The sequence below is a fragment of the Crinia signifera genome, chromosome 8, assembly GCF_055691185.1.
Source record: "Crinia signifera chromosome 8, ASM5569118v1, whole genome shotgun sequence".
Lineage (NCBI taxonomy): Eukaryota > Metazoa > Chordata > Amphibia > Anura > Myobatrachidae > Crinia > Crinia signifera.
In genome coordinates this window covers 14454075-14462713 of record NC_139224.1, presented here as the reverse complement: position 1 = coordinate 14462713, position 8639 = coordinate 14454075, and the positions used below count along the sequence as shown (strand labels likewise).

General features: G+C 46.4%; 1 non-coding gene across 1 annotated transcript; it reads right to left on the bottom strand.

Moving 5' to 3' along the window:
- Positions 1-1110: 1110 nt before the first annotated feature.
- On the bottom strand, positions 1111-1183 carry TRNAR-CCG (transfer RNA arginine (anticodon CCG)). Its single transcript has one exon. It is a non-coding gene; the product is annotated as a tRNA-Arg (tRNA).
- Between the last annotated feature and the right edge of the window lie 7456 nt (positions 1184-8639).

Below are 8639 nucleotides of genomic sequence, written 5' to 3'. Positions count from 1 at the left end.
AAGTGCGGCTTCGCCCGATCAGCTGCGACTGGATGTTTTGCATAAACATCCATCCGCCTGGCTCGGGTAACCACTCACATCTTTCGATGGTCACCGACTTTTCAGTTGCGTATATATGCGTGCATGCTGGCGTGGATATAGGCGGGCAGCTGACATCCGGTGATGTCAGCTACCCGCCCCCACACCCGCGTCACTGCCTCATTACCATGAGAATGCCCAGTGTTCTCATGGGAATGCCCATGGTACGCTGGGCGTTCCCATATGGTAATGGGGCAGCCCGACGCCCCCCGCCCATCTCCGCCCCCCCCTCGCTGCCATGGGTACGTGCATCCGGCGATCCGAAAGGTCGCCGTGGGTGCACGCAACATATGCCTGCACATGCGCAGATACCCGCCTGCGCATGTGCAAACGCACAACATCGGTACTGCCTGCGAATGCACGCAGTACCGAATGGATTTGAATCAGGCCCTTAGTCAGCTCCCAGTAATGCACTGCACTTGTGCAGTCAGTGTGCCTCGGCTCCCGATGCTCAGCAAAAGTAATCATTGTCACATTGGCAGATAGTCGAAGCTGCAGCTCTACCCCACTGCCATGCACAAAACCTTTAGCTAAACAATTAAAAAAAAAATGCTGACCACAGGGGCCCCTAGCTAGAGCGTTAGGCGTTCGTTCCAGGGAAGGCGGACAGGGGGAGGACACAGGGGACCACCCAGCATTTTACAGGCCCATGCATCCTCGGGGGCAGGCGGCTGATGCCACATGACATTATCACCGGCCCTAATTCGCTGGATAGCGGGCCATCTGAAAAATAAGTATAGAGACTAACTTCTCAGAGCAAAGGCTGGAGATATCATTCGATGAAGATCTCCTCGGTACGGCCACATCTGCTCGCATGCCGGTGTGGGGATTCGCTCAGCCAGGGAGGTGCGGGGCTGTATACATAAGACCAGTCGCACAAATATGTGTTTTGTGAAATCCTAATTCCGAACAATTGTCTGTTACATTTCCCTCTATGTAGAACACCAGTATTGCACGCGGGAAAATGTTCTGTTTCCCGTGAGATTAGGATGGTTTTATTCGATTAGGAATATTTCCAACATTAAAACATCACGACCCAGGTGGGACTTGAACCCACAATCCCCAGCTCCGGAGGCTGATGCCTTATCCATTAGGCCACTGGGCCTATATTGGCTGCACATAACTGATACATATTTATATAAGGGGCGATTAAAAAAATAATTGCATTACATTTCATCATTGCGCATAATATAAAAGTGAGGAAATGACAACTGTTTGCTATTAAATGCATTCATTTACCGAAACGCTTTGGAAGATTATAATCTATTATAACCCCTGTCGACCTAATGACCCTGTCGACGTAATGACCCTGTTGACCTAACCTATGTCGACCTAGACTGTTGACCTAACCCATGTCGACCTAGACACATGTTGACCTAATGGTGCCGACCTAATGACTGTCAACTTGCTGGTGACCAACTGATCCCCACCCGGTAAAACAAAACAAGCCAGAAAGTCATGTGACTGACGTGGGTGATATTGTGTAAGCGAGGTCCATCTCCTGTCCCGTGCAGTCTATTCCCTTCTGTCTCTGCTACATGGAAACAAGCAGTGACTTCTACCACATCAATGGGATCACTGCTGGCAGCTTCTGCCGCTCTCTGCCGCCAGAGAGAAGGAATTTACTGTACTAATGTTCCATGAACCAGCGATTGGGCCACGGCCAACATTAAGACATATTATACAAGCAGAGAATTACTCCCAGATCCTGATCCTAGTTGTGCAATCCCAGACATAACCAACTATTTCCCAATGACTTTGTTTGCATTGTAGCCAGTAATAAACAGGTTGTTTGTCCCAGGGCTAATATACTAATCAGCAATATTGGGACATAGCTGGACCCTTGTGGGTTCCACTGCAGAAGTCTTTAAGGGCCCCCATCAGGAGTAGAACCTTACATTCTAAGGCCCCTTTGCAACACTTCTGTTGGGTGTATGGGGTGTCAGGGATGCCCTTCCGTTCATAGCATAGAGACTGGCCCGAGTACAGATAAACCCTGTGTTGGCTTCACTGCTCTGAATGATAGTAACAGACTCTTTCACCGGTGGTGGAAGTATCAGAGACAAAGGGGTCGTCATCTCCATGCACCGGTGGTGGAAGTACCAGAGACAAAGGGGTCGTCATCTTCATGCACCAGTTCTGCCTCCTGACTTCCCCCATTGCCTCTGATGCCCTCTAGTCTGTGTGACAGACACTTACTGGAGCAGTGTTGTACAAGAGCATCGTAACCTACCTAGAGAAGCCCAGAGAGAAGGTACTGCAGGGCGCTTGGGGACAAGGCCAGGCAGGTCTGTAATACCTGGGCAGTGCTGGGTATGGTATTGGAGGTAAGAATGTCTACACCATCTCATCACAAACAGCAAGGAGTTTATTCACAGTTCAGACAAGGTTTTCACGGCAATCACATGTCACTCTCCAGCGCAATATTGGTATAGGTTACATCAGGTTTGCATTTCCTTCATTCGCTTCACTGGCAACAGCAGCATAAACAATGATGGGACAGCATTACATTACATACGCGAGAATTCTCTGGGAATCGGTAGTGTGGCGGCCGCAAACTGAGATTGTTTTCGGTGCGTTCTCCACTTGTTCTCTAGGGGATCTCTGCAGTCTATCAAAATGGGATAACACATGGACTTGTCACTGGGGGCTTCACCCCAAGTGGTTTCCTACCACTCACCCAGTGTCTATAGCTCAGCTAAATCTGGGATGCCACAGGTCCAGCCTGTGTCGTGGCCTTTATTTATATAGCTGGAATCCTATGTTCCTGAAACACTGTATATTTCTCCCCCTGGGCACCTAGTAAGAACTTCTGCCCCTGTCTTGCTCCATTGGAGTTCAGCGTCTTCATGATCCCGCTCATCCCCGGGCCTTATTGTCACAGCTCCCCCTGCAGTGGTGGTAGTGATCGTAGCCTCTATATCCCTCCTGTCTTACTGAAGTTACCTCAGTGCATGGATGTGATTACTGTAACCAATATTCAGCAGTCTACATTGTGCGGCAATCACAACCATGACCTGCAAAGTGGAGCTGGATGAAGTTGTGGCTGGTTTGGCAATCTCAGGACTTGCCACCACATTAGGGGGCAGTATTGTGATGCAGATGATCAATAACATTGTTATATGCCCCATATATGCATATATATATATATATATATATATATATATATATATATATATATATATATATAGATATATATAGTACACTTACCCCCCCACTGCGGAAGGAGTCCAAACCGGCACCCTACTCCCTGGGAGCACCTCCACAACTACATTACGGTATACATACATATTACTGTGTTGATCGGAGCATGCCTTCTCACCCCCTGTCGCAATAGCCCAGTGCCCTCGGCCTCTCCCTCCCCCCTTTCCCCTCTTTTTGCATATATATGTATATATAAGGGATTGGGTAACAGGGCGGCACTCCAATCATTTAAACAGTAGAATTCGGTGCCTGGTCCATAATAGTAATACAGTACACTTACCCCCCCCCCCCCCACTGCGGAAGGAGTCCAAACCAGCACACGAGTAGTAAAGAAAAAAGATGTGGTTTATTCCATAAGTACAAGAGTTATAACAGCGGTCCTGACAGCTGTTTCAACTGGGTCCTACCAGTCTTCATCAGGGGCACTGATGAAGACTGGTAGGACCCAGTTGAAACAGCTGTCGGGACCGCTGTTATAACTCTTGTACTTATGGAATAAACCACATCTTTTTTCTTTACTACTCGTGTGCTGGTTTGGACTCCTTCCGCAGTGGGGGGGGGGGGGGGGGTAAGTGTACTGTATTACTATTATGGACCAGGCACCGAATTCTACTGTTTAAATGATTGGAGTGCCGCCCTGTTACCCAATCCCTTATATATACATATATATGCAAAAAGAGGGGAAAGGGGGGAGGGAGAGGCCGAGGGCACTGGGCTATTGCGACAGGGGGTGAGAAGGCATGCTCCGATCAACACAGTAATATGTATGTATACCGTAATGTAGTTGTGGAGGTGCTCCCAGGGAGTAGGGTGAGTACAGACAAAAAAGTTAGATATCCAAGAGAGGATATCAAAAAGGTCTCCCGGGTGGGGCACAGCCTTCTAATAAGAGTGGGTGACTGTTAATACAAAATTTATTGATTAAAACATGACCCTAAAAATGGGTCAGACAAGGACAGAAGACAAAGACAAACAGATAACACTTATAGCAATATGCGAGAGAAAGTAGTGAAATATAATTTCCTCTAAATAGTTATGTCTATGGATTTGTGGGGGGGATAATCCCTCCTAATACCAGTAGCTGTATATAAGAATACTTTGTTAACAAATCCTGTCAGACAATAAACGCCTCTAATACCAGTGTGTATATTCAATTTGTCTTAATAGGTATCAAAAAATGATATTACGGCAATGTTCCCTGTAAATCACAAAGTGTAACAGCCACGTTTCGCCAAAGTATGAATGGTATAGCGGTATAGGCAGAGTTGGAGAATACTCGAGTTGAAATTTGCTAAAGGAGTCGCTGCTGCCTGTGCATGTGACAGATGTCAGTGAATGCACAGTTGAGCGGACCCCAAGAGCGTCACGGGTATCTGAATTTAGATAAGAGAGTTTCTGCTGTTTACAGGGGTAACCTGCCTGGCTCTGTTATACAAACGACAGTGCAGAGTCGGGTCCCGGGTCCCCTGGAAATGAGAGAACCCTGAGTAAATATAGAGGTAAGTATAGGTTACTCCTTCACTCTGTCCCTGGTGTATGCTGCTGTCCTCTGTGTACAGAGCTAGCTGTAGTGAACAGAGGTTGAGCGATACCTCCCTGGTAGTGAGGTGTCGAAAAAAGTATAGTTTGCACATAGATAGGTGTTAATACGGTTACCAGGGTCACCTCCTGTTGTCAGATAGGTGACACTACAGAAGGATTGACACTCTGGATCCTATCTTTCGTTGCTGGGATGCTGTGCGAAAAGGGTGCCCCAATGCGCACTTAAACATTATTGCACACAGGTTTCCCATTGTCCTAAACCCCTCCCATCCCTACCTGTTCCTATTGAGGATTGGCCACCAATCATTTAAATAATGAACGGCCAGACACACTAGAAACCCGATTGAGAAAGCCTAACGGTGAAACGTACGTCTCGGTTTCTGGTCCCCGCTGTGCACGAGCGGGACCCTCACCGCCTCATTCATTTTGTCACCCCTATTCCCTGCAAGCCGACTGACCTGGATAGCCCACACAGCTGACTACTAACACACTTCAGACGCCCCTAATCGGCGGCTCATCGCAGAGCACATTGCCGGCTATTACGGCGCAGAACAGAGACACTGTGCTCTAGGACCCATACGGCACAGACCTGAGATACAGACTACCGTGTGCCCACTCCCGCTGTAGACCTAGCGCCTGACGGCGCGACCTCGGCACACAGACTTCTTCACTTCGCGCTCCCATTCCACCTGGATATAGCGCATACATCTCTGCATCACCTGCACAGCATAGAGGATACTTTTCCCTACCGGTGTTTGCATCCCCGCTTGCCACAGGCGCTCTCATTCCACCTGGATACAGCGCATAGATCTCTGCATTACCTGCACAGCATAGAGGATATTTTTCCCTACCGGTGTCTGCATCCCCGCTTGCCACAGGCGCTCTCATTCCACCTGGATACAGCGCATAGATCTCTGCATCACCTGCACAGCATAGAGGATACTTTTCCCTACCGGTGTTTGCATCCCCGCTTGTCACAGGCGCTCTCATTCCACCTGGATACAGTGCACAGATCTCTGCATCACCTGCAATACGGCCGCAGTGGGGTCCTGTCCGTGAGTGTATCAGCCAGTGTGGCACCATTTGTACAACTGTGCTAGACAGATTAATCGTAGCAGTTTACACATCTACTGTCTAATTTAACTGCAATCTCTTAATAGCGCAAAAGTACTAATATCTAGCTTATATCAGGAATATAAGCCACAATATACCTGTTCTTGTACAACTGTGCTCGACAGATAAATCGTAGCAGTTTATACATCTACTGACTATCTAACTGTAAACTCATAATAGCGCAGAAGTTTAAATATCCAGCTTATATTAGAAATAGGAGCCACAACATACTTGTCTTAGTTTTCACTACCTGAGTATCCATTGATGGAAACATTGTAGCACTAATATACTCCGTGTGTAACCAAACTGTTTCTGCTAAATTAAATAAATGATGCATCCATGCAGTTAGAGGACCACCTATGATCACAAAGCACAATACGCCAGCCTAACTACCTCTTTACCATTCATCTACCTAGGAAGAATAGACTTGACAGCCAATTCATCTCTAGTGTAAAGCATTACAGTACGGCAGAGTTAATATTTGCTTACAGTATATGAAATCTATTATAAGAGAATGCCTGTATGAAAATTGTTGAATACCATATCACAGTTTGGGTCTTATCTCCACCCTCTCTTCTAATCTTGCTCTGGCTCCACCCTTTTCGCACAGCATCCCAGCAACGAAAGATAGGATCCAGAGTGTCAATCCTTCTGTAGTGTCACCTATCTGACAACAGGAGGTGACCCTGGTAACCGTATTAACACCTATCTATGTGCAAACTATACTTTTTTCGACACCTCACTACCAGGGAGGTATCACTCAACCTCTGTTCACTACAGCTAGCTCTGTACACAGAGGACAGCAGCATACACCAGGGACAGAGTGAAGGAGTAACCTATACTTACCTCTATATCTACTCAGGGTTCTCTCATTTCCAGGGGACCCGGGACCCGACTCTGCACTGTCGTTTGTATAACAGAGCCAGGCAGGTTACCCCTGTAAACAGCAGAAACTCTCTTATCTAAATTCAGATACCCGTGACGCTCTTGGGGTCCGCTCAACTGTGCATTCACTGACATCTGTCACATGCACAGGCAGCAGCGACTCCTTTAGCAAATTTCAACTCGAGTATTCTCCAACTCTGCCTATACCGCTATACCATTCATACTTTGGCGAAACGTGGCTGTTACACTTTGTGATTTACAGGGAACATTGCCGTAATATCATTTTTTGATACCTATTAAGACAAATTGAATATACACACTGGTATTAGAGGCGTTTATTGTCTGACAGGATTTGTTAACAAAGTATTCTTATATACAGCTACTGGTATTAGGAGGGATTATCCCCCCCACAAATCCATAGACATAACTATTTAGAGGAAATTATATTTCACTACTTTCTCTCGCATATTGCTATAAGTGTTATCTGTTTGTCTTTGTCTTCTGTCCTTGTCTGACCCATTTTTAGGGTCATGTTTTAATCAATAAATTTTGTATTAACAGTCACCCACTCTCATTAGAAGGCTGTGCCCCACCCGGGAGACCTTTTTGATATCCTCTCTTGGACATCTAACTTTTTTGTCTGTACTCACCCTACTCCCTGGGAGCACCTCCACAACTACATTACGGTATACATACATATTACTGTGTTGATCGGAGCATGCCTTCTCACCCCCTGTCGCAATAGCCCAGTGCCCTCGGCCTCTCCCTCCCCCCTTTCCCCTCTTTTTGCATGTACGCAACACCGGTGCTCTTTTCCCGGTTTTCCTAGGCCATTATAGGTTGCACGGACCACGCTATTACTGACACCTTACGTATTAAACGCATCAACGCCCCACCTTGTGGACATCTTCAAACATGGCATTTAGCCTGAAAGATGAGCTATTTTCTCTTAGAAGACCAACAGATGACCTTAACAACATTTTCCCAACCTCTATTGAGGACTACACCCAACAAACTTCATGGGAGGAAGACTTTCGGAAACTAAATCTAATCTTACAACAGATACGCACCAATTGGGACTTGACAACTACCGAGAATTATATCAAACAAAAACTAGCTCCAAGAGGATTACGCCCAAAGATATTCCCCACATTTGAATTTATAACACCTAATCTCAAAACAGAATGGGAAAACTGCTTGCTAAAATGTTCCTCGGACCTGATGGCTATCCTGTCAAAACACAACCTACTCATGCTAGAAGATCTTGACAAGGAAATTGCCAAACTCAGCAAATCCTTAGAACCGTGGGAAAAAGATGAGAACTTTCAAAAGACCTTTGCGAAAAACAAGGAGGATCTCATAAATTATGAGAAAATGATCATCGAACGCAAACGTACAAAATTTCTACGAGACAAACGGGATTACGCCTCAGGTCAAATCTTTAAATGGAGACGTATTGACAGACCTAAAGAGAAAAACTATAACTCCCAATACAGCTCTTCAGAAGCAGAATTATCCGATGTAGAAGACTCACAGAACACACCTTTCAGGAATGCCATGTCTTTTTTAGAGATAGGCCCTGGAGCAACCAGAGGCAGGTACAGAAAGCCAACAAACGAACGAGGAGGAGCAAGAAGAGGAAGGGACCCACGCCAATGGAGAACCGAAACACCATCTCGCCAGTCACCACGCTTCCAACACAGTTAAACTCCACGGAGGACAATTTGAGAGTAATCAACCTCTCAGACCACTCCTTGAATGACGCCCATAAATCTCTTCTGGCCAAAGGACTATCTTTTTCCCCCATTAACTCCTTT